The sequence below is a fragment of the Panthera onca genome, chromosome B2 (assembly GCF_046562875.1).
Source record: "Panthera onca isolate mPanOnc1 chromosome B2, mPanOnc1 haplotype 2, whole genome shotgun sequence".
Lineage (NCBI taxonomy): Eukaryota > Metazoa > Chordata > Mammalia > Carnivora > Felidae > Panthera > Panthera onca.
The window spans coordinates 134,945,523-134,971,831 of record NC_138343.1 but is presented as its reverse complement, the minus strand read 5'-3'; the positions used below and the strand labels follow the sequence as shown (position 1 = coordinate 134,971,831).

Here is a 26,309-nt window from a genome sequence, read left to right as displayed (position 1 = left end):
GCCGCTCCCAGCAGCTCAGTTATTGGTCTACTGTCCTCAGGCGCCATGGGCCCTAAGGTCTACGTCCGAGTCCTAAAGATAGAGGAACGCAGAGCAGACGGTATTTTCTAACAGAATAATTTTCACTTAAAATTCCATGAGGCATTAGCGACATCTCCAGCTCTGCAGAGAGTATAGTCTGACTCTGGCACATGCTCCAAAAACCAAGCACCAATTGGTCCAGGGTGGGTTCTGCGTATGGGTGATTCTGGACAGCATGGTAGGCTGGATGGCTGCCACCTTCCGGTCATGGAGACTCAGCAACTTAAGACCACAAGATGAAGACAACGCCCCAGTCGTTCATAATCCGAGACGTGGTCCCCTTTCTCCAAGGTGCCAAGAAATAACTTGAGGAACTTTCTAGAACAATGGACGGTCTGCAAAGGGATAAGAGCCAGGAGTTGACAGATTATATTCAGAACTAAGTTTCATTTAGAAAATAAAAATGCGACAAGTACAACAACCTCACTTCCGTGGGCACTGTAGATTGTTCACGCAACACCTATTCTCTACCTCTCCCTTCCCAACAAGCCCTTGTTTTGTTGAGGTGTCTACCTCTTCATCTCTTCTACTCACAGTCATGTGGTAAGGGTGCAGCTGATCCCATCCCCAACTGTATTGGTGGATCCTGGTTAATCTAAGCCAATCAGTTCATGGCATTCTTGGTGCGGTTATTCCTCTCTGTGATGTAAGAGACCATTGGATTGGAAGAAGGGACTTGTATTCCATGGCTAGGGAGAGATCCCTCTCTTTCTCCTGGTGCAGATGGACAAAGGAATCTGTTAAACCATTTGTGTCTGGCAGCCATTTTGCGATCATTTAGGAGAATCTGCCAGAGAAAGAAGCCAAGAAAGATGGGGGCAAACTGAATTATCAGTGATGTTCCTAAGAGTCAATGAACCCTAAAGGACATATTCCTTCCATAGATTAGTAATTAATTTCCTTTTGTTTCAACAAATTTGAACTAGAGTCTTTCTTATAGTTGAAAACATTCTATCTGATAAAGTAAAAACCCAGGGCAGGGAAAAACCCAATGAAACTCGTAAAGCAGGGAAAGCAGAAGCCTTGGGGATGGGGTTGTGGGAGATAAAAAAATGTAATAACTGTGCATGTGCTTTGAATGTTAGGAAAGAAAGTGCCTTACGTATCTCTAGCATTTTCTTCCTGAACATACACTGATCTGCTAAAATAAAAATTCCTTAGAATATAAGTCTTCAATTTGCTATAAATCTAAAATACAAAATGCTTGCCCTTTTCTCTAAATGGTTCACTTGGGAAACACATTTTCCTGACTCAAGATACCATATTATTTAATCCATTTACTCAACAACTGCTCAGTATACAAGAGTGAGCAAAAGCAAATAATTGGCCTTTCAGGCTAAACCTGGTGGCGGGAGAGAGAATTAATCCTCTCTCTGCAATATAAATGCAAACATTTGATGTTTAAATTGGTACTCCCAAAGCCCAGATGATTTGTTTAATCGTAAGTCTGAATGAACTGCCGAGAAGTAGTTGGAAATAATTAGAAGAGAAAGTTTTCTTGGCTGTCTTTCAAGACGGTCAGAAGAACGATCATGGAGGAAGAAAAATAAATTACAGTGTTCAATATCTCACAGGAGGTCAGCTGGTCATGTCAACGAACCTTCTTACCATCTGTTCTCTGTACTCTTAAGTGACCCCATGAGCATCATAATCATTTCATAAGTGTTTAAAGTTTCTCAGATAGGAAAGCTCAGGTTCGTTAAAAAAGCACATGGAAAACTTTGAAATTTTATTTTGTGTCTAAGAAATACATAGCTGGGACTGGTCTCTGGGTGCACAAGGTGGTAGGACAGTTCACTGAGTTCCAAAGGAAAGAAGCCTTACATCCCCCAAGAGAATCCAGGGTTTTCCTATTCTGTTCCCAGGCTCACTCAACTGTACACGTATAGGCAGAACCAATTTAAAAATGGAGCATGTTCCAAAAGAGTCCCGGTACATGGTTGTTTATTTCTACAGGAAAATGTGTTCCAGGTCCTAATGGTATATATGGTTCCCAGACATATAAAAAGCCACGTAAAAGCTTTTTCACACCCAGTGATCCTCAAGGTGGGCTCCAGCTGTAGGTTATCAGTGTCTTTCTGGAACAACATGTCTCAGATGCCAGGGGGGTGGGTAGCCGTAACTGGGAAGATGAGGGGTTGAAGGGAGGGAAAGGCAAAGACGTCCTTATCCTCTCCTTTTCTCCTTCAACCTCGCATTACCCACGACTAGCAAACGCTCACTGTGGGACACGCGGTCACAATGGGTATATTTCTCATTTCTCCTTTCGCGATATGTACGTATCGTGCACATGTTGTTTGAGCCCCCATGAGGCTCGGTCGCCATCCCCACCATGTCTTCATTCCCCCCTCGGCATACGAGGTGCTATTTTATTGCTTATCCCAACGCATTCCACCTAAGCCCTTGCTACAAAATAAATGAGAACGCCTAGGTCTTAGAGTTTCCAAATTTTAACTGGGATAAGATGTCAAAGCATAAAACTTTAAAGTGTGATACACTGTGTTCCTATTATCGCCCTGATGTGTCCCTGAAGCTCCACGGTTTCATTCTTACACACGATTACTTATGTCTTTATGACTATAGTTTAATAGCTCATGTGTGAATCTCTAAAGTCTGATATCAAGATACATGGCCCAATACAAGACGTGGGTGCCACATTCTCTAGTTGTGAGAAGTTCTCCAGGAGGTGAGGTTCGCCTACAAATACCAGACTTTCAATTGTTTGTGGGAACAGTGGGGAAAGAATGTAGGTAACAGGACCCCACCCTCCAAATGGCCCTAATGTAGGCACAAGATTGCATTTCGGGACCAATATGGGTTCAGTAGGCTCTGTCTGCTTGAGGACTCCTCATGCATGGTTTTATGTCTAATGAGGAAAAAATACACCCCAAAGTATTTTTCAAATGAACTGTTGGAAAATCACCCTGGCTTGAATCGAAGATGGCTTGCACATGACCTATGCTGTGTATATACCTAATTTTACTGCCCGAACCCTCATCAGTTCCCAGTCCTTCCCGACAGACCGCCAGTCACGAATGTTCAAGTGCTCTCGAGAAATTTTGGAGGGGTTTTTCGAGAGGGCATTTTGCGAAGAGAGAGATCTTGCTAGATCCCAGTGGTGGTGTGGGCAAGCCGGCCTTGGCCTGTACATCCTCTGAGGCTTTTTCCAGCTAGCATCGCCTCACAGGCAGACGTCGAGGCCGAGGGCACAGAGAAGGAGATCCGCTCACCAAGCCGGGCATGTGATGGGATGACACGTCTCGACAGCTGGGGGAAGTGGCTTAACCCCTCACCCCCTTCCTCAGCCCCAAGACAGCACAAGGCCATCATCCCGGAACGGGGATTCCTTCTTCAAAGGATCTCACGCAGTTCAATTTTACAACTTTTTAGATCCAGCGGACCAAGGAGACTTCCTTTGCCCCAAGTAAATATTTCCACAAATCACTTCTTCTACGTAGGCCACAGATTGCTCAGATTGGTCATATATGGTTTTTTTGCTTAGAAACAGTCTTTGTGCAAGACTTCAGGATGAAACACACACCTTGCCTGCAAGTTGCTTCAAATGATGTTTCTTTCAACAATCCTTACATTGTCTAGAGAGGGGCCCTGATCCTCCAGTTAAAATGAGAGAAAGTGAAAGTGTGGAGTTTTAAGACTCTGCTGTAAATAAAGAGTGGTTAAGTAAAGCTAAAAGGCCCATAACGATCCAAGCCGTGCCTTCAGCTTAAAAGTGACGCTACATTTTCATCTCTAAGACTTTTCCTCAGGCATAAAGAACAGTGTTGTCCTCTCCAGCAGACTCTCCTGAGGGAAAACCTGGTTGGGGGAGGGGAGAAAAAGTGATTGGACTGAAGAGGCAAAGAAGAAAAGTGGAGGGCTGCATGAGAAAAAAAAAAAAAAAATTAAGCCTGGAAAATAACAGTTACGAGGAAAATCAGAATACTTCCTAATCTGGAGTTATCCCAAGAAGAACAAATGACCGCATACACATCCATGTTTTAAGGGTGTGATAGACAGTTTTAGGGGCACCTGGGTGGCTCAGTCTGTCGGGTGTCCGACTTCGGCTCAGGTCTGCTCTCACCATTTGTGGGTTCGAGCCCCGCATCGGGCTCTGTGCTGACAGCTCGGAGCCTGAAACCTGCTGCAGATTATGTGTGTGTGTCTCTTTCTGCCCCTCCCTTGCTCGTTCTCTGTCTCTCTCTGTCTCTCAAAAACAAACATTAAAAAAATTTTTAAAAAGAAATATTGGATAATGAAATGTCTTGCAGTTTTAAAATTTACTCTGCAATAGTCTTCACATTCAGAACTAGGGACAAAGAAATTTGGGCTAATCATGTACGACAGAGGCACCTACCTGGGTGTAAATATCTCTATATTTCAAACCAATTCAGCGTATTGATTTCTTATGAATGAATGTGAAATTTCTTAATCACGTATCAAAAAAGTTTGTGAATAGTTATGTATCAGGCACCAGCCTAGATACGATGCGTAAGACCTAGTTCAGCCTTTGAATTACCTCAGTCCATTAGAGCAGGAATGAACAGCTCTCGAGAAGGCATCTCAAGACGCATTTTTAAGATCGCAAGGCAGCGTCACATAATTAAAATTGCTAAATGCATTGTTCGCAGTCTAACTGATACCGCAGCTTTGAGCAGCAGGCAGATAAAATCAGTTCAGAGTAATTTAAACAGGAGGAGGAATTTGAACTGAGTTTAAAAGGAGAGATAAGGTCCAGATAATAGTGTTACTGCTACTACCCTCCAGCTCCGTTTGAGAGCCTGCCAGGGGCCAGGCTCTCACTACAGTTGGCACTGAACACGCACTCTCTAGACTCACAGTTAAACTGAAGTGAGTTTACGGCCGTGATTTCACAGATGAAATTGGCAAAACCCTTGCCCGAGGTCCCAGGGAAGAGAGAAGGAGAGATACGCACCCAGGTCCCGCTGACCCCAGAGCCCCCTGTGTTTCTTGCAGACCAACTCCAAGGAATGGAGAGGGTTCTGAGTGGTACAAAACACAATTTTCTGGAAGAGTTGACTTAAAGATGACATGTTTAGAAAGGTCAGATTTTACAGAGCAAGCAACACGTCATTGTGAATTTCAGACCAGACACCCGACATAATTAACCCAAGACGTTGGGCAGACCAGGCTGGTGGGCAGAAGCAGCAGGAGGTTTGCAAGTTCAGAAAAACGAGAGAAAGAGAATCTGGTCCTTCCGCCCCAAGGTGCCAACACAGGCTCGCAGTATAGCCAGGCTGTGGGTGGCATTTCACATGTCACAGAAGCAAAGAAGATATTAGACTTGGGGTTGTACCCAGGTGTTTATACTTGTCCTATTTCAAAAATTGCTAATTTGGGGGTGCCTTGGTGGCTCAGTCGGTTAAGCGTCCGACTTTGGCTCAGGTCATGATCTCACGGTCCGTGAGTTCAAGCCCCGCGTCGGACTCTGTGCTGACAGCTCAGAGCCTGGAGCCTGCTTCGGATTCTGTGTCTCCTTCTCTCTCTGCCCCTCCCCTGCTCATGCTCTGTCTCTGTCTGTCCATAATAAATAAACGTTAAAAAAATTTTTTTTTAATTTCTAATTAATTTTGTGACTTTGGGCAATGACTTAAATTTCTGAGAGTTTCAGTGTCCTAACATGGGAAGTTCAATTCATGATAATAACTGCACAAAGCTAAAAGAATTAAGTAAGAAAAAGTATAGACAGCTGACCCTTGAACAACGTGAGGGTCAGTGCCCTTAACCCGCCCCCGATGCAGCTGAAAATTGGTATGTAACTTTTGATTCCCCTCAAAACTTAGCTACCAATAGCCTACTGTTGACCAGAAGACTTACTGATAACATAAGCAGTCGATTAACATATATTGTATATGTGTATTATATACTGTAGTCTTACAATAAAATCTTCTTCAGGCTCTTTAATGCGGTCGAATCGTGGGGGCATGGGTTCCAGGGTACATGAGTTGCCAAAAAAGCCCCCCCCCCCAAAAAAGCGCACCCTCTTCTTACAATAAAGTAAGCTAGAGGAAAGAAAATCTTATTAAGGAAATCATAAGGCAAATACATTTACAGGGCTTTACTGTATTTAGTGAAAAAAATCCATGTGGACGTGGGCCCGTGCAGTTCAAACCTGTGTGGTTCAAGGGCTAAATGTAGTGCACAGTGTGTGGTAAATACTCAAGTGATCAGCGCTTCCCTTTATGAAGGGCCGTGGAAATGGAAAAGAAGGATCAAACAGATGGTGAGGAAAATTTAGTGAGATCTGGTGACAAATTAGGTATTGGGGGACAGGGAGGGGGCAGGGAGGAGGGAAAGAAATGTCAAACATGCATTTACAATGAGAAGCACGCACAAAAATATCTTCATCTCCTCAAATAGGATTTAGAAGTTAGTTTGAGGAATAAGTGACCTTGGAGGTGACTGGGAGCTCCCCAACTGGAAACACCCAGGAAAGAGAGTCAGTGCTGAGGCAGCGGGCTTAGAAATAAAAGGGGAAGCAGAGAAACATGATTTGTTGGTCATCTGGCTAAGAGCCTGGTGGCTCCAATATTCCATCCACGAGGACCTGTGAAATTGGTCCACTCTGTTTTCCTCTGAATGACCACGCTTTAGAAATCAAAGGAATATATATGAAGTTACAACATTTTAAGAAGGCAGACTCCACTTTTTTTCTTTTTTTTTTAAGACAAAGAATATTAAAAGAAAATACTCTACTTAATGCAGGACTTAAGATCAATTGCAACTCTGTGTCTTTCAATTTTAAAACACAATGATTGCTTTAATGCCCAACTGAACTTTAAAAAGTCTTTATCACGAATGTAATCTTCCTCCAGAACAGGCTTCCCTTATGGCCCAGAACAGCCATGACGGTGTTGGGCAATAAAACACACACTTCTAACAGCATGCGGACCTCGGAAAATGCAATTGAAATCGAGATGCCTGGGGTCTGGAACGGGAAGAAAGGGGCCGAGGCAGAGGTGATGGTGAGAGCAGCATTACGCAGTCCACATGAACGCAGGCCTTGATGACTGCCGGCCACGGTGGATAATTCTGACTTCTTAAGCCTGGTGAGTCTGGTCCAGGGCTTCCACAAGTGTCTCAAATATTAAAACTAGTTGTCTGTTCCAGACACTGGATTCATTATCTACAGCTGTTGAAAGCAGATGTGGCACCACTGGGCACATCTGGTTCTTCTGACATGTTAGGTGACAGCTTTTCCGTGCCCATTCGATGTTCCCCGGGTAAGCCCCTGGTGGGCCTATCCCAGGTAGATTTTCAGCTGCAGATGTTAAGAGCACGAAACCTCCCATAATCCTGCGTGACCCCAACCTTCATGGGGATATGATACGCCATCTGGTTTCTAAAATACAACAATTACCTGCACCTCGCTGTATGATAAGTGAACAACTTGTGAGCCTTAACGTATCTAAAGCATAGCTTTGAAACACATAAAGGAAGAGCTGACAGAATTAAAAGGAAACACCGACAATTCACTAATGCAGTGAGAGCTCTAAAACAGCCCTCTCAGAACATGACACGGAAAAAAGTGGGAAAAAAGTAAGGATACTGATGATGTGAATAACAATTAAACAGTTTTGACTTAACCGATAACTTCATACTCAACCAACAAAAAAGAAGCATCATTTTCAAAGACAGAGAACATACCAAAGTGAACAACTTAAAAAAAAAAAATTTATTGTTTATTTATTTTTGAGAGAGACAGAGACGGAATGCGAGTGGGTTAGGGGCAGAGAGAGAGGGAGACACAGAATCTGAAGCAGGCTCCAGGCTCTGAGCTGTCAGCACAGAGCCCACCGCGGGGCTTGAACTCATGAGCCGTGCGATCACGACCTGAGCCGAAGTCGGACGCTTAACCGACCAAGCCACCCAGGCGGCCCCAGAAGTGAACAATTTATACGGGAAGTACATCTCTTCGGATCACATTTCTAAGCTCTTCGGTAAAATACATTTCTGATGCCGCTCTTTATCACATACTGCTTCACAGAAAGGTTATTTGTTAGTTGTGTCTTAGAACTTCTCCAAGGGCAGAAGCCTTTTCTTCTCGCCTTGGTACCCCTCACAATGCGGGGTGCTTTGTACTTCATATTTCATACAAAGTACGCCCTCACTTATGAAACGATCCTGAAACATCACCTTTAGCAATGTATCAATTACGACCCGGGCTAAGGAATTTTACGCCGCTTCCAGGAAATGTGTTCACATAAGGAGCCCATCGGAATCTATCACATGTTATTAGACCGGACGTAGGTTAATAGTGAAAGATCTAAGGCAACCTTCTTCCACATTAGAATTTCAGATGACCGAACATCATCTTTGCCGATCCTTGAGCCAGTGGCTTAGCTAAACGCTTTCAAGGTGCTCCACAAATTTCAGACGCAGAACCTTAGGGTCGCTCTGAGGGGAACGCCGAAGGTGAGGGATCTCTAATGAGCAGACGCGAGGCCTGGCCCCGTTAACTGGGTATGGAGATGGGGCGCCCCGAGCTGGCGTGCAGGGCTTTGTGGTCCAGAAGTGTCCGCTCTCCAAGCTCCTCCTACGGGGACGGGTCACAATTCTGGCTTCGGTTGTTTCTCTATTTCTTTCTACAAGCAATTTCTATGTTTGTGTTCCCACACTTGGCCTTGCGTCTGTATTCACCAAACTACCTTCCACAGAACAACACGGTTAACAGGTTTAAAAAAAAAAACCTGTAAGGCCGGGCCAGGTGGAGGCTGTGGGGAGATGGTCCATGCTCAAGTTTGAGAAAGCCTGCCCATAGCACCTCCTTGGAGACATGGAACTTAGAGCAGCGTGGTAAAGGCTCTGCAGAAAGAGGAACTCACCAACCTTGCTCAAACCCCAGCTATTTCACCATGAAGCCCCCCACCCCCACCCCCTCCTTGTTTTTGACAGAAACCTACTGCCATAATTCCACAAAATTGAGGTCATACTGTCCTGAGAATCCCCTAATGCTCCATGCCAGGAACAGCAACTAGTTCCTCATTCCAAAGGTCATCCTTTCATGAGAAAACAAGGACTTTTTTTTTTTTTTAAACTAATATTGTTTTTTTTTTTCTCGAGAATAGCTGGGGACCCTGTCATACCTTTCCCTAATGACACAGATCTGCAGCGAGAAAGCCTTCCCCCTCCACTCTCTCCTCACCCCTTAATCTCTACCCCAGCTTAAGCTATGCAAACTTCCGGCGATACTTTCAAAAAATATTTTGAAATTTTTGATCGTGGTAAAATACACATAACATAAAATTTGCCACCTTAGCCATTTTTAAGTGTATAGTCCCATCGTGTGGGGCACATTTCACGTTGTTGGTGCAGCCGATCTCAACAACTCCTTAATAGGAGATACTTTTTTTTTTTAACGTTTATTTTATTTTTGAGAGAGACAGAGTGTGAGCAGGGGAAGTGCAGAGAGAGAGGGAGACACAGAGTCTGAAGCAGGCTCCAGGCTCCGAGCTGTCAGCACAGAGCCCGACGCAGGGCTCGAACCCATGAACTGCGAGATCGTGACCTGAGCCAAAGTCAGACACTCAACAGACTGAGTCACCCAGGCGCCCCAATAGGAGATACTTTTTTTTTTTAACTTTTTTTTTTTTGTTTTGTTTTGTTTTTTTTGAGACAGAGAGAGACAGAGCATGAATGGGGGAGGGGCAGAGAGAGAAGGAGACACAGAATCGGAAGCAGGCTCCAGGCTCTGAGTCATCAGCCCAGAGCCCAACGTGGGGCTCGAACTCACGGACCGTGAGATCATGACCCGAGCTGAAGTTGGATGCTTAACTGACTGGGCCACCCAGGCGCCCCAGGAGATACTTTTTAATGGAGGAGAGATGCCCAATGCTTGGGCAGAGTCAAATCTGTACATCTTTCTGAGTGCTGTAATTTTGTGCTATGTTTTTGTAACCACTATATTTAGCTATAACACCTTTAATCTTTGATGACACACTAAAAAAATCACTTTTATGACACCGCACGTCAAGAGATACCCAGGGGATTTTGCAGTGGATGAAGCAGAAGGAAAGCACCTCGATGACTTTTTAAAGATCCCATCCTGCGTGAAGCCCTGTCCTCCAGCACTGGGCCAAGAGTTCCGCTGGATGGTTATATGATTAGCAGTGTGTAGTTCAATACAACAAGTTATTTATTCGCAGTGCGAATCATTTACACTGCAGCCACTGGTGAGCCTTCCATTAGCTGCCATCCAACAAATCTATCAGCCTGAGTAACACTCTTACAGGGCCTTGGGAACACAGTGGCGAGGACACCCGCAGGACACGGAAGGACTAAACAGCTGATCCCTCCCCGAGCATGCCTGCATTGTATTGTTTGTAATTCCTAGGGGTAATAAGCCTCAATATTCAATCCCACAAAGCCCTCAGCTCCAGGACTGTACCCTTTGGAGGTACCACAGAAGCAGCTGGTGACCTGGGTTCAATGCGTGTGCATCATGCACCTGCTCTCGTAAGGGCAGTAAGAGTCATCGTGTGGGGACGGGAGACACGAGGGATGTCTACCCTCCAGAGAAGAGCGCGACCCCCCCTGCAGGCCCCTCAGGAGCCATCACGGCAGCGCTTAGTGACGGCAAATCTGGCACAGGAGACATACCACGTCTCGTCTTCAGGATCTTCGCTAGAAACCGCCCCACTAGCCTGCACCCCCACTTGACCTCGGAAGGGGCTCGGAAACTGCTAGCACGAGCAGCAAAGGTCAGGACACTCAAGCGCCCCGGCGCCTGGTGCAGGCGTTAGAATATTTAGTTGGCATCTTTCTGCTCTTTGGGCAGCTCATACTGTGCACTCCTAACGGCAGCTCTGTCCCAACGTACCTTCATCAGAGGGCGGGTGGAACCCTGGACAAGGACACAATGAGAATCAAATGCAGGGGCAAGTTTGTTCAGGAAAAAAAAAATCCCGGGGGCGCCTGGAAGGCTCAGTCGGTTAAGCATCCGACTCTTGATTTCGATTCAGATCGTGATCTTGCAGTGCACGGGTTCAGGCCCCACATCAAGCTCTGTGCTGACGGCGTGGAAACTGCTTGCGATTCTCTCTCTCTGCACCTCCCCTGCTTGTTCTCTCTCTCTCTCTCAAAATAAATAAATAAACATTCAAATCTTTAAAAAAAAAAAGAAAGAAAATGTACACGTGGGTGTGTGTAACGCATATATTTGGGGGGGCTGCTTTAAAATGCAGTCTTGAAGCTGAATCTCTCTCTCTCTCTTACACACACGCGCACACTCATGGCACGCGGACAGAAAAATAACGCATTCCAGTTCTCCTCGAGTCAACAAACCATGCGAAATAGGGCCACGCTCCTCTGACTTTTCAGTAAACCAGGACCACCTCACCAAGTGCCATTAATTAAAGTCAGGTGATTCTGTTTACACCTCTAGATTTACGTTTCCAATAGCTGGGGCGAGGGGCACCTTTCTCTAGAATTCTCTTGCTTTCCTGACTTCATCTGATTGAGTGGTACCCCCCCCCCCCCCCCACTGGCTTGCTCATGTAGAGAGGACAGCTCTTACGTAGTTGGCGGGTAACAGTCTGGTAGATGACAATTTTGTATTAACGTGCAATGTCCATTTTTGTGTGTGCATGCCCGGATGCTTGCCCGTCTAAGGAGGAGAGGGCTAGCAGTCCGCTTACACGCCCAAAGCAATTTCAGAATACGGTTTTTCTAAAGGAGGACGTTAGCCCATTCGTTCTTTGGGCAAATATTTGAGCTTCTTTTTGACGTCTGGCTTTTTCTCGAACAAAATAGCAACGAACAAAAGAGACAAAGAGCCTAGCTCTCAGGTAGTTTATCTTTGAGCGAGTTGCCTATTTTGAAAAAAAAAAAAGTTCTCCAGACATGCAACGCGCTTGCTTTAAAATCAACAAGTGACTTTCAGGAGGTATTCTAGACACAATTTATATAGTCAGTACCGTTGAAGACTAACAGAATTATTTTCTCTAAAACCAGATCCGGGCTTCAGACACAAACAAAACCAGATCCGTCACTGCCATTGAAAATGGTGTGCACCTGGTAACAGAGATGAGCGGCTACGGAAGGAGGAAAATTCTAGACTCCCGTGGCAGCAAGGAGGCCGGCTGAGCCACCGGGCTCGGGCACACACACCCCTTGGGCAAAACGCTTGTCGACACAGACCACAGCTTCCGGAGTCAAGTCTTGCTTTCCCTTTCCTTATTTTTCTGTATCATATTATAAAGCTAACAGAGTATCGGTGGGTCTCTCGAGGGAAAAATATGGATTTTATTCCAGAGAAACAGCACCGATAGTCACAGCTCCTACGCCTAACAACACGTTACTTTTCTCTGCAGCGAGAACCGTGTCTCTCGCTGATGAGCAGACGAGTCCGCGGACTCATTCACAGAGAAGACGATCATTTCTAAAACAGAAATAATCACTTCTCTCCCAAAGAAGAAAGAAAAATGCATGCGAGTGACGGGGTCTCACATATGCAGAGGGTGCCTGACGGTGACTCAGACTTTTGTGGGCGCTCTGGCCCCTTCCTCCATAAGAAATGCCAAAAGTTACACTTTACAACTGCGTTGTTACAAAGAAAAACGTCATCCAGCCCAAGCTTCATTATCCTATATTCACCATTGCATTCACTCATCTCCTGCTTTGAAAAAGAAATTAAAATGAAAACATTTTCATGGGCCTTTAAAAGTATCAGGGATCCGGGCACCGTGCCTAAGAAATAAGTCAGCTCTGGACTACCGACTCTTGATTTTTAAACTCTTCAGCGTCCTACCGTAAGTTAGGCAAAGGAACTTCTGGGACTTTGTGGCCAGCAATGAAGATCGGCGGCAAGAAAACCATTGTTTTTACCAGTTAACAAAACATTGATGAATTCTGAACTCTGACACAGCAAAGTCATCTTGACTCCATTAAAATACCATTTGTCTTCGTAATCACTTTGAGTACTTCAAGAAGAATAATGCAGTGTATCAAATATTTATGATTCCAATAAAGCATTCTTATTTTGCTAGTTAAAGGCAACAAAACTCTAACCCAGGGCTGCATTTACGCTTTTAATTTTGTCTTTTATTTTACTGTTTGGTTAAAAAAAAAAAAAAGAAAGAAAGAGGCCTGATGTAACACTGAAAGTCTAAACTGACGAGTTAAAAATGATAATGCAATGCTTAGCGGACTGAGTTTCTTCACCTATTTCTAGCGTTCTGGTAAGCACTTGATATGTCATTGAGCTACATCAGCGTTCCGGGTCCTGACATATAGCTTATCATGTGGGTAGAGAATGATCAAGTACTTAGGAAAGAAGCAGGGTAAAATAACTGCCTAGAACTGAAAAAAGAAAAAAAAAAAAAAGGCGTACTCCTTCCTTCCTTCCCTTTTAGCATTCTTTGTGGTTTTTCAAATACTACCACCACAAAGGTAGATTGAGATTTAAAATCTTCCAGAAAAACTCAAAGTCAAAAGGACAAAGAGAACTTTTCTAGCCCATAAAAGGCATTTAAAATAACCTAAAAGGCCAACTCATTAACAGCTGAAGGCCAATGGGAAGAAGTGACTTCAAACTGAGTCACACAATAGTTACTCTCCCGGACTCCATTCTTATTCTTCATGTATGTATGTATGTACATACGTACGTATGTACGTACGTACGTGCGTGTGTGTGTGTGTGTGTGTGTGTGTATGTGTAAAGTATGCGTTTCCTTTCATATTTTATCCTGTGGTGACCATACTTGTTATTCTGGCTTACAAAATAGTTAAAAGCAAGAACAATTTTGCCTACAGTGTACTTATACAAAAGTACCTAAGAAACCTAAATTATGAATATATTAATTTTGTAGCCTGTTTCATACTCGAGTAGCAAAAAAAAGAAGATAGCTCACTTGTACAGTTGAAGCTTTCCCAGTGTCTGCACTCAGACTCCCAATAACCGTCGTCACCTGTAGAGGAGACACAAAAATGAACTTCTTTCTTATTGTTTTTCCAGAATTATCTTGGCAGAACATGGATGAAACAGCAGGGCTAATTCTAAGTGGCAGAAGGAACACTGGTGGCAAAAAGCCAGCATTTTCTGAGGAAAATGCCACATCTATGCTACTGGTCTGTGCTAGATCTACCCCAATAAGCATAACGATTTAATTAAAAAACAAAAACTTACAAGATGTGGTATTAGGAAAGTTACTGATGTTCCATCCTTGATTTTCCCTTTCCCTTAAAGTACTCATAAAATTAAAGATGTGAACTTTAACTAGCACTAGAAACTAAGTTCAATGACCTGCCAGAAGCCGGGAAGAATGTCCCCTTCCTGGAGGAGAGATGAAACCCTGAGGAGCAGGAGGAGAATGGATGGTTCTCCTCAGTCTCGGCCACAGTGTCCCTATCTCTGAAGTACAAGTCATCCACAGGACGAACAACTTTCGAAGGCTGTGGCCACTCTATCCCTGAGTTCCTCTCCATGGCTATATCCCATAATTCCTCTCACTTTCCATCTCTGCAAAGTAGTTGGGATGGGGGTGGAAATTCACAGAGGTGATATTTACATCTGGTGAAATTGGGGGTGGCTTTTTTTCTGGTCACTATTTTTGAAAAGAAGGAACCACAGACATTTCTGTGTCTGTAGAGTTGTGTGTGTGTGTGTGTGTGTGTGTGTGTGTGTGTGTGTGTGTGTTTTAAATCTAGTTATTTTTGAGAGTGAGAGAGTCAGAGACAGAATGTGAGTGGGTTAGGGGCAGAGAGAGAGGGAGACACAGAATCCGAAGCAGGCTCCAGGCCCTGAGATGTCAGCACAGGGCCCGAGGAGGGGCTCGAACTCACAAACTGCAAGATCCTGACCTGAGCCAAAGTCAGACGCCCAACTGACTGAACCACCCAGGCACCCCCATGTCTATAGAGTTTTATCTTTTTTTTTTTTTAATTTTTTTTTAACGTTTATTTATTCTTGAGACAGAGAGAAACACAGCATGAACAGGGGAGGGGCAGAGAGAGAGGGAGACACAGAATCGGAAGCAGGCTCCAGGCTCTGAGCCATCAGCCCAGAGCCCGATGCGGGGCTCGAACTTGCGAACCGCGAGATCGTGACCTGAGCTGAAGTCGGACGCCCAATCGACTGAGCCACCCAGGCGCCCCCATGTCTATAGAGTTTTAAAGAACAAACCAAATGTGCTTAGGAATTTATCAGCTGGATATCTTCACGATAAAAACTTCAAAATATTCCAGTTGACTGAGAGGGACGCATCAAAATAAAAAGCTAAGAGCGAAAAAGTAGTCACAGTAGCACTGGTGGAAAGTGTTACGAGCAGGCAAACAGGGACTGAAGTATGCTAATTATCCTAAAAACAGTCCACATAGAGTGAAAACTGTAAACGTTTTTGAAAAGGCATCTACAAAAACTTTAATGATTAGCTCCATCTAAGTCAGAAGTCCTCGATCCTGTTATAAAAAAACCAAACCAAAACAAAACACAAAAACAACTGGGAAGTGAATAGGATAGATAGTGAAAGTGAGCCAATTTTACTTTGTCTATGAGGCATAAAAAATGTGGTTTTCCTTATGGCACCAGTGACTGGTTGTGGGGTTTTATTGTTTGTTTGTTTTTGTTTTTAAATTGGACAGAACAAAGAAAGAATATATGTGCTTAAACTTAGTTAAGTTTGAAAATAGTAATAAGTAAATAGACAATGAAAAAGGCAGAAATAAACATAAAGCAGGAATTCGTGATTTAGATATTTCAAAAGCAGTCACTGGTTCATTACAGAATGAAATAACTCACAGACAGATTTCAGGCAATAATCTCATCCTAAAATCCAACATGAAATTAGAATTATTAAAGGAATATATCACTGACATGGAAGAGATTAAGAACTGAGTGTTACATAAAAATATCATTGTGGATAATTTAACATCTCAATACAAACAGTTTTCTCAGATGGCACTTAATGATTTTTAAAAAAAATTTTTTTTAACGTTTATTTATTTTTGAGACAGAGAGAGACAGAGCATGAACGGGGGAGGGGCAGAGAGAGAAGGAGACACAGAATCGGAAGCAGGCTCCAGGCTCTGAGCCGTCAGCCCAGAGCCCGACGCGGGGCTCGAACTCACGGACCGCGAGATCGTGACCTGAGCCGAAGTCGGACGCTCAACCGACTGAGCCACCCAGGCGCCCCAAGATGGCACTTAATTATTAAAACTGAACCAGAAATATAAAAGCTACAAAACTGATAAGGGTTTACTGCAAGGAGTAAATAATTTCCAAACTACATAGAAAGCTTTGAGGATACAGAAGAGATGAGGATCCCTAGTTTTTTGGGTGAAGCTAGTACAAGCCTGATGACCAAACTTGAGAAGACACAAAGAGAGAAGAAGCTTGTTTAACTTAGAAAAATAACACAGAGGAGTACTAAATCAAGGGCTCAGAAAACTCAATTTCTAGTATATGAAGATAGCGACACAATAATAGAAATTGGGCTTATTTTAGAAATGTTATTGAAATAGATTTCTTGTGCTCTATCAATAGGTCATAAGAGATCAGTGCATATTCATACGTTCAAAGATGCTCAGAGAGCAGGGTCAAACTCAGCACCTATCTCTGCCAGTAATCTAGAAATAGAAAGATCACAGACCACAGTTTTTAAAAAGATCTGAAAACAACAGACAACATTTTTGTTAAAAAGTCAATAACAAAATATGCTCACAGTGCAAAATGAAAGGAATTGAACAGGCCAAATGACCACCATCACCGGGGGACAAGGTCGAATGCCCAGAAAACTCAAGAGAAATTTCTAAAAAAACATCTATCGGAAACAGTAAAGGTGCCACAGGATTATTTGAAGCACAACACATAAAAAGCAATGTTTTTTGTCCATTTGCAGCAATGACCAGTCACAAATGAAAACAGATAGATCTGAAGATAGATCATATTTAGAAAAATGATGCTTATAGCAAAGAATGTACATAGAACACACTTAAGGAAATATTTAGGACAATGGTTTCCTCATGAGAAATGATGAAAAGTACAAATGTACTTTTTTTAGAAAAGGAAAAAAAGCATTACTTAGCCAGGAAATTCAACATGAGGTAAACCAATGTATTTTTAGTTTTTAGTCTATGGATGGCGAACTACCATTAAAGGAATATGAGAACAGCAAGAGACTCTTACAATCAGAGATGCTTATTTATAGGTGAATACTTGAGGACCTCAGAGTATAAATTCAAGATAATATTTTTAGAAAAAAAAAACCATTAAGAATATTTGATTATCCGGCCATAAGTGCAAAATCCACTCAGGGCATTAGAAACAAATAGAATTTGATATTTTAAAAAAAACCTGAAACACATCATTACACTTTTAAATGTTGGGGAAATGTATATAAATAGCCATTGATGTTGGATTTGTGAAAAGAAAATGCTGACTGCACTTCACTGAATCATGCTGAAACCGGTCATGTTTTATTGCTCTTGGTCAAAGAACAATGCTAAACTTATAGGCTGGAATGCGTTCAAGTTCATGTTTAAAATAAAGCAAAATACAAGTGATGTGAGTTTGAGAATAAAAATAAATAAGACGTCACGATTGGTCTTATAAAAAGGAGACAGGAGTCCAAAATATGTCACCATGTCCTTTTGACTACAGTGTCTAAAGTAAGTTTACCTTTAATTTTAAACAGAGTGTACAGACTAAACGCTAAATGCCCTGATAACAACATAATCAATTCTAGTTAGACAGAATGAACATTAACAAAAATTGCTCTTTATGTGTGGGACACAATAAAAGGCCTGTTAGCTTTGCAGAACCGTAATACCCAGTGACTAGCAAAAGTGGCTTTTAATGGTCTGAGTAAGCGTGGCTTCAACAAGGAACAATTTAAAGTCCTGTCTGATAAAACACTTGTACTTATGATGACGACTCTACAAAGACCCAAAGCATAAACATTTTCCCTACAATGTCAACTATTTGAAATACAGGAGCCCCTGAGATCTGATCACAAGCACAAAATTTCTTATCTTTATTTCTTGGGTGCAACACATGAACTTCACAGAAGAAACCAAGGGTGAAAATACACATAAGGGGCTACCAGAAACCACAGGGCTGCAGACCCGTGTAGACCATAATGTAGTTCATAGTAATAATGCCAACAAAGGGCAAATCTTCCAAAGTTCCTCCCATTAGTATCGAGAAAGTCTTCCCTTTTTCCCCCCACCACTCCCTCTCCCTAGAGAGGATTTAGATCAGTAACACAGACGGTCAAATGGACAAAAACAAAGTTTTTTTAAGGGATGCACTATTAGAGCATGTAAATCCAAAGGAGATCCCTGTATCTGGAGTAGTTCTGCTTCTGCCCGAGACCCTCCACCCTGGAGTGCCACTCCACACCTGTCCAGTCTGATTTGAGAACGGGAGGCGACTTGTGACTCGAGGTCCGTGCAACATAAAAACCCCTTTCTACCTGCTCTTTTTTGAGTTCACAGACCATGAGCAAGTAACAACTGCTAGGGTAGTCCAACCTTCTTCAACTGGTTGCTGAAAGTGGGAGGAGTAATAGCAGCAGCTGTTTTTAGAAGCCCAACACCTATCTACCCTCCTTGTAGCAACCACATGGGCATTTTCATCTCCTTTGCCCTCCTCCCAGCTCCTGTGCCCTGAACGACATTAACTAGGCTAAGCTGTTCATCGTGTTTCAGCCCCGATGACTGTGGTTGGTTCACGAACAGGCACATGGCCCAAGCAGAACCCCTAGGGCCAATGAAACCTCATCTGGCATATTTTATTAAACTTACTAGCAAAACAGACTCTTTACTGTTCCTACCAGCCACAGGTGAGAGAGGGTTTAGGGGCCAGAGGTACTTCAGCCATCTGTGCCTTTTCCCATTCAATGTTACGTTTGTGAGATTCCTCTACGTTCTTTTGCTAACTACGCAGTGTAATTGTTTGCGCGGACGGACAGTGTTTCATTGGATACTTTGCGGTATATTCATATGCTTTCCTGTTGGAGTTTTAGACTGTTTCCACTTCCCCTCTATTACAAGCAATGTTGTACCGTGGTCCTTATGTCGTGTTTCGCCTTGGATTCAGCTGAATTGGAACTGCTGGGATTTCATCATGCACATGAACATTTTTTTTTTTTTTTTCCGGAGTAACTGTACCAATTTGCACTCTACCCACAGTATGTGAGAATTCACTTTGCTCCATATTATGGCCGACACCGGATACTGTATTTTAATTATAGCTATTCTGGGTAGGAAATGGTACTTTTTGTGGTTTAAATTTGTATTTTCCTAATTACTAATGAGGCTAAGCATATTTTCATATGTATGTTGGCCATTCTCGTTCCCTTCCCTATGAAAAACTTATTCATGCATTTTGCCCATTTTACTATAGAATTATAGAATTATGCATAGAATTATATTCTTACGAATTTGTTGGAGCTTTTCATATATTCCCCATATATAATCCTTATGTCTATTTTGTATTATGATTTATTTTCAGTCTCTCTCTTGACAGGCAGAAGTTCTTAAATATGATGCTCTAATATAGATCTCATTATGGTGTAATGATTTTTGTGTCTTGTTTCCCTCCCCCAAGGGCATGAAGATATTCTATATTATGTTTAAAAAAACTTAAAATTTGGATTTCACATTTAAGCCCTTGATCCATTTGAAATGACTATGCACGCTGTAAGGCAGGGATCTATTTTTCATTTTTTTCCCATAAGGAAAACCTATTATGCCAGTATCATTTATTTATTCTTTCCACTAATTTGAAGTTCGGCTCTGTCACATATCAGGTTTCTATATAAACAAGGGCTTATTTCAGAACTACTGCTTTGCTGGCCTAGTTGCTTACCTGTATTGCCAAAATCATAATGCCTAAAATACTGTGGCTTTATAACAATATAAATAACATCTCTAAATCCTTCTACCTGTTTTTTTCTTCAGCATTCTTTTGGCCACTTCTGGATCTTTCTTCTATATAAATTTTAGAATCAGCCCAAGTTCCACAAAAACATGCTGGATTTTGATTGGGGCTGTACTGGACCTGTATTTGGAAGAATTGACATCTTTTACCCACCCCTATTTGTCTAGATCGTTTAGATGTATCTTTCGATAAAGTTATAAAGTTCTTCAATTTTTTACATAAAGGTCTCACAGATCTCTCGTTAGATACATTTCTAGGAACTTATTTTTCTTACTATACTTTTAAAAATTATATTTGAAAATATACAGAAAAGTATACATTTATTGTATTTGTTCTTTCACGGAGCCAAGCTTTGGTTCTGAGATGCTATACGCACACATAATTGCTCCGACATAAGAAAACCCACTAATGGAATTCACAATAGAAACTGGTTGACCAAGGTGGGAAGGGAGTGGGGCGAGTTAAAATAATCAAACAGTTCAGAATAAGAATGTTAGACATTTACGTGCATTTTTCATTCATGCAATTAATTGTTTAAATACCTCCGACTTTTATTTATTCATTCAACAAGTATTTAGGCTCTATTATGTACAGATAACACATTTTTATTCTCAAAGAGACGTCCAAAGACAGATACCGTACAGCTTTCCTTGCAAACTCAAGTCCATTTTTATTTCTAATTCGATATCTCTACTTGGTCATTTCTTTTTTTCAAAAGAAATCCAGTGGGTCTCAGCCGCTTTAAAAAAACCCAAACCCTAGAATTTTGGAAGTGGACACTACAGACAGGGGTACAAATCTTTCAATAGCTAACATTCATTGTTTATTAACCAGTCAACATACTACTCTTACCTACAACTGGATGAAAGTGTGTAATCAACACCTGATCTGCGCCAGGAGCGGGGTTATAAAGTGGGTGAAGGACGGGGTGTCCAGGAGAATTTTCTCTTTTTACAGAATGGATGTATTCTTGGAAAAACTACACACGTCCAGCGATTGGAATAAGTTGAATGGCTTTCAGTGGCATTTCAACAGATATAAGGGAAAATTTGTCAAAACGAAGGCTCTACTCACTCACCCCCGATGTTATGCATCAGCTTTGCATATCTTATCAGGCACTGCAGGCTGCATATAAATAAAATGCAGAAGTGAGTTGAGCTTTTAAAAGACAAGTTCAGTTTTCGGTCTGTATTAATTCCTGGGGTTCCCAGGATCACACACAAACACTAGATCGAAATGATTCAAGTTCTTATACATTATTGAGACATCTTAGCACAATACTGGAAACTTGTCAAATCTGAGCTGTATTTCATGGTCAGTTGGCTGTGAATTTTTTAAAAAAGCAACCAGAAGCAGGCAGACAACAAAAACTGCGTACCACATCTGGACGGCCCAGATCTTAGATTTTGCCATTTCCTGTTTTGTTTTGTTTTGTTTTTTTTAAGAGACTAACAGCTGGCGTAATTACTTGACAAAGGATTGTTAGTTCTAATCGTCAGAAATCAGGGGTTCTAGCAGGTGTCCCCTTCCTTGTATTGTCCTCCATGTCTCTCTCTTTCTTTCATTCTTACGGCAAAGTGGGCTTCTTAATAAGGGAAGCTGGCCAAATAGCACTGGGGGTTTCAACATCACCTTCTTTCATTTTTCAAGGCTGGAGGTGGCCCTGGGCAAAAATGTGAAGTAGCGAATGATTCTTGAGTGAGTGACCTTCATTCAAGTGCTGTTAGAGGCACTGGGATTACAAAGAAAAAGACTGAGGCTTTGCCGAAGACAGCAGGCATCGAATGGGTAAATACTAGTGAACAGATGGGATGGTACCTATGTTACAAGTGCCAGAGTGCAGCTAAAGCCACATTCCTAACTCCCTTTCTTATCACCCAAGCAACCCACGCTACTCGTAAAATGCCTAGAAGGCATCCGATAGCAAAGCATCAACCATGCACCCTGCACAGGTGCTGACGATCCAGTCGTAAGTAGGACAGATATAGTCCTTATTGCTCACAGACCTTCCAGCTAGTGGGATGGGGCGGGGGGGGGGGTCACAGATTTAGTGAACAGCAAAGCCCAGAGGCACCTGTGGTTACACAGCGTGCTCCTAAACATAAAAAGAACACAATTTTAATACTCAAACGTGGGGCTTGGTAACATATCAGTGGAGGAATATTATAGGTGAGGCAGAACTTTCCAAAGATCTTCAAGTACAGACACAAGTGAGAAGCAGGAAGGTGACTATGAAAGTAAGATTTGGCGGCAGACCCTGTACTTAATAAAATGGAGGAAGTCACAGAAACGGACGAACATTTCGAAGCAGAAGAATTTTATGAGCAATGCCTCCTAGAGGTTCTACCAACCTAGATCAATAACTGTACAGAGCGATTCAGATGTGTCAGCAAGCAGTGAAAATGAGCAATGGTAATGAACATAGGGACATTCCCTAAAATGAACAGAATTCAGACGGCTGTGGTTTTTAAAGTTGGAATGGTTTAGAAGTAAAATCAATTTTAGTGTAAGGAAACAGAAGACATCATGTTTCCTATGCTAGTTACTTAATATTTGGGGAGATAGCTTTAGAAATCCGAATTGGTGGCTGCCTGTCTACTTAATGGTGGAATACTGATTTCTTTTTTTTTTAAACCAGGCTTCTGTAAAAACACTACTTTTATTCAGGCAATATATGGAAAAAACTGTTACATCATTTTCAAAAGTTATATTTAGAAAGGTAATTTCCTTTCACTGAAGGCCCCCCCCTTTTTTTTAACCTTTCCACATCAGTCAAGAAAAACAGGCTTTGACTTCAGTTTTTAAAAAATGAACTACCAAATATATCACAGAGTTTTTATTTAACATCCATCTTGAGGATATTTCGATGAGCTTTCAGGTTTGGGGGTTAAAAAGAAAAGGAAACATGAATATGGAGGGCAGGCTTCCAATAAAACATTTTACAGTCCCTACCAAACAGTGATTTATTCATCTGTATGTTCCTTGCCATTACAGCAGCTAGCACTTCCTGGAAATCTTTGGTTTTGCAAATGCAGTCTGTTTTTACTTCTAAAAAGAGGGGAAATGCTAAAACTGAATTAGTAGCCCATGAGGAAAACAGAAGGGTGATAATTGACATATGCATAGAAACCTTGTCATTTTAAACCTGTACTTGAGAAAACTACTTTTCTTTGTATTAATTATGCCATTAGCATACGCAGCGTGTGCTTACACAGTTATTTTTACGATTTAAAAAAAGATTCGAACTTAAAGTGAATGCCATCTCAAAAATATTTCAGAGAGTCTGAACTTCACACCATGAGCAGATAAACATTTCTTCAGATTCTGCTTATATGCATTTTTAGCACAGCTACTTGGGTATATAAAAGTTACAAGAGCCTATGATAGCATGGGCATTGGGCCATGTGCTATTAAACCCATAACAAAGGGCAGGGCTCTAACAGATACGCTAGAGAGAACACATGGCCACAATTCTCACTATGAAGCTGAAATACTGGTGCCAACGAAGAAACTGAAACATAGTATCTACTGCCATAGGTTAGTTAGAATTGCACTTACCCATCTGAATGTTCAGCAACTACAGATATTTGTGCAGCATCTACTTCCCCCAGTAGACCACATAAGACCCCGTTTCCTTTGAGCACAACAGCATGCCCAACGCCTACCACGTGGTACTGGCCTGCAAGTACTTATTAACTGAGTAACTGAATCAAATATGCTCACTGAGTAGGTATTATAAGCAGAGTTTTAAGTGGGAGAGTGCAGATGATCTATAGATGTTGACAGGACAGATCTTTTAGAGGAGAAGGGGTTGAAAATACAGGAATGGGGAAATCATCAAAAGTTCCCTGAAAAGACAGGAGGAACTGGCCTAGGGCTCAGAAGCCAGTGTTAAATAAGGTTGGGATACTTTGGCCGTTATCACAAAGGGCAGGCATGTGACAGTTATTAGGTTTGAGGGCAGGCAGTGGCCAGCATATTCTTAGGTGATTTCTATTTTTTTCTTGGAACTCAACGATGAGATCATCTTCTGGATGTGGTGAGCAAGAATGTCTATTTGGGAAGAGCGGGGAACACTGGATAAGTCATTTGGAAGAGTCGGGCATGAGCTGATGAAGCCTGTCAGGATCAAACCGTGTCATCAACCACCAGGTGACGGAACCTTAGGTGGGGCACTGGCCCGGGCATGCGTGCAGCAGAGAGCAGGTAGGAAGGGTAGGTAGCATCACAGAAAAAGCCTTGACTTTGGCATCAGGAGACCTGCCTCTGTGCCCAACCTCTGCTGTGCCCAACGACCTGCTGGGCTTGGAGGAATCACTCATTTCTTTAGCTCTTCGGTTTCTGCCATTTGTAAAACGACAGGGTTGCATAAAGATCTCCAAGGCCGCTTCTAGCTCCAAAAGGGCTCTTTATAGAATAACCAGCAAATGGTCTGATGGCTGCACAATTAACACGATAACATTTTAGAATTGTATAGAAACCATTTTTACGGTCCTGGCGCATGGCTTCATTACTTTCTGACGTGGATTACACCACAACCTCCCCTCTGGTCTGCCTCTAATCCTACTTCCATCCTGTCATCTATACAACCAACACGATCTTGTGACTTCTTGGCTTCAGTCCTTCCAAAGGTCCCCCCATTGCTATCTGGGTGAATCCAGACTCCTCAGTCCAGCCCAGGAAGTGCTTTGTCATCAGTTCTGCCTCACTCATCGCTTCCCTGAAACACGAATTGCAAAACAGTTTTCCGAGAGAGAGAGAGAGAGAGAGAGAGAGAGAGAGAGAGAGAGAGAGGATTTTCTCTATTCAAGCAAAAATAAGGGTTCTTCATCCCCTAAACATACCTATTCACTACTTTAGGGATATATGCATTGTCATTTGCTCTTTTAAGATACATAGTCCCATTTAAAAACATCATACTCACAGATTTGGGCCAAGCACTTCTCAGTAGCAACAGCGAGAATTTGTGGCTTAGTTAAAATATACTAAAGTGAATTCCTTTCACTTTTCAAGGTGAATACAATGTAAGTTAAAGCCTCCCTACAAGAAATGGGCTTTCCAGAGGAAGTGAAGAAAGTATATAAATAGCATTACCCGATTCATTAAAAGAATGGTATTCAATGATGTTTACACAAGTGGTTCTCACTCTTTAAACTTAAATCTAAATATATTTTAAAAGCTGGATGTAAAGTAGTAATTTACTGAAGCCAAACCACAGAGAAATTTCAGGAATGCATCCAGATTATATTATTCTATTCTCAGCTATATAAAGAGAATAGTTAATAGTTTCTGTTTTGGTCATCTATTGACTAATTGTCACCTAGAAGAATTTTGCAACATAAAATAATTTGAAAAATTGTTTCAACTCAATTAAGTGTCTAAGTAAGAGGTAGGAATGTAAGCCCCTAACCACTGAGTCGCTATTTTTACCCAAGAGGTACCCGGTCACAGTCACTCGAACTCCTCAGCCTCCCCCCGCCCCGTGCCTGGGAATTTTCTTGTCCTCCTGACACCTTTATTTGCCTTCATTTCAGGAATGCTACTGTAGCAGGGGTGACCCTCAGCAAGAGTGAGGGAGGGGCAATAATAAGAAAGGTTCAAGCAAGGGTCAAGAGAAAGGGGGGACTGCTTGTGGCTGATGGGGCCCCAGAACCTTTTACGTAAATGGAACGGAGGACGGGGCAATCACAATGAGTTCTAGGAAAGAGATGGGAAATGGAAGGAAAGACATTCAGAAGCAATGGGAAAGCACTGGAGGGTAGGAAAGCCTAAATTGTTCCAAAAAACCAAAATAGGTAACTCAGCTGAAGCTAGGGTTTGCGTCGAAAACAGTAATACATTCCATCTAAAAATTAACAAATTAAGGAAGTGTTTAACCCTGGAAAAGAAAAATTCTAAGCAATCCCAGAAGATCACCTGTCAAATTTATCACTGTCAAGAACAAAACTTTCTTCAGGGCTGGAATAATACTCATCGTTATTCACATTCCTTTCATGGAAAAAAGAACAATAATGGGAAAGTTCTCAGATTATTAAATAAGTAAGTGTCAAAACAGAAAACTCAATGGACTAAATAACAGAACTTACATGGCTAAAGACTCATTCAGTAGCCTGCAAAATTTGAATCTCCAGAACATGTAGCAAAAACAAAGAGAAGGAAAATAGGAGAGACATGGAGAATCGATTCCAAGAAGTCCAAAAATCCACGTATTGGAGTTCTCTGTGAAGACTGCCTAAGTATCAGTGGGGAGAAAATATCCTGAGCCTGAGCAGACGTCAAATCATAAAGGTCAAAAAAAAAAAAAAAAAAGATGCATGATAGAAAGATCGTT

General features: G+C 42.1%; 1 protein-coding gene across 2 annotated transcripts in view; it reads right to left on the bottom strand.

Annotated features, from left to right (window-relative positions):
• Positions 1-26,309, bottom strand: part of PLEKHG1 (pleckstrin homology and RhoGEF domain containing G1) — a 229,913-nt gene that overhangs the window by 160,758 nt on the left and 42,846 nt on the right. Inside the window, exon 2 of one of the 2 annotated variants that reach the window (XM_078447461.2) lies at positions 13,950-14,006. The exons of the other annotated variant lie outside the window; for it this stretch is intronic. The gene's annotated coding sequence lies outside the window, so the exon portion shown is untranslated. The remainder of the gene's footprint in view (positions 1-13,949; positions 14,007-26,309) is intronic. 2 annotated transcript variants of the gene reach the window in all.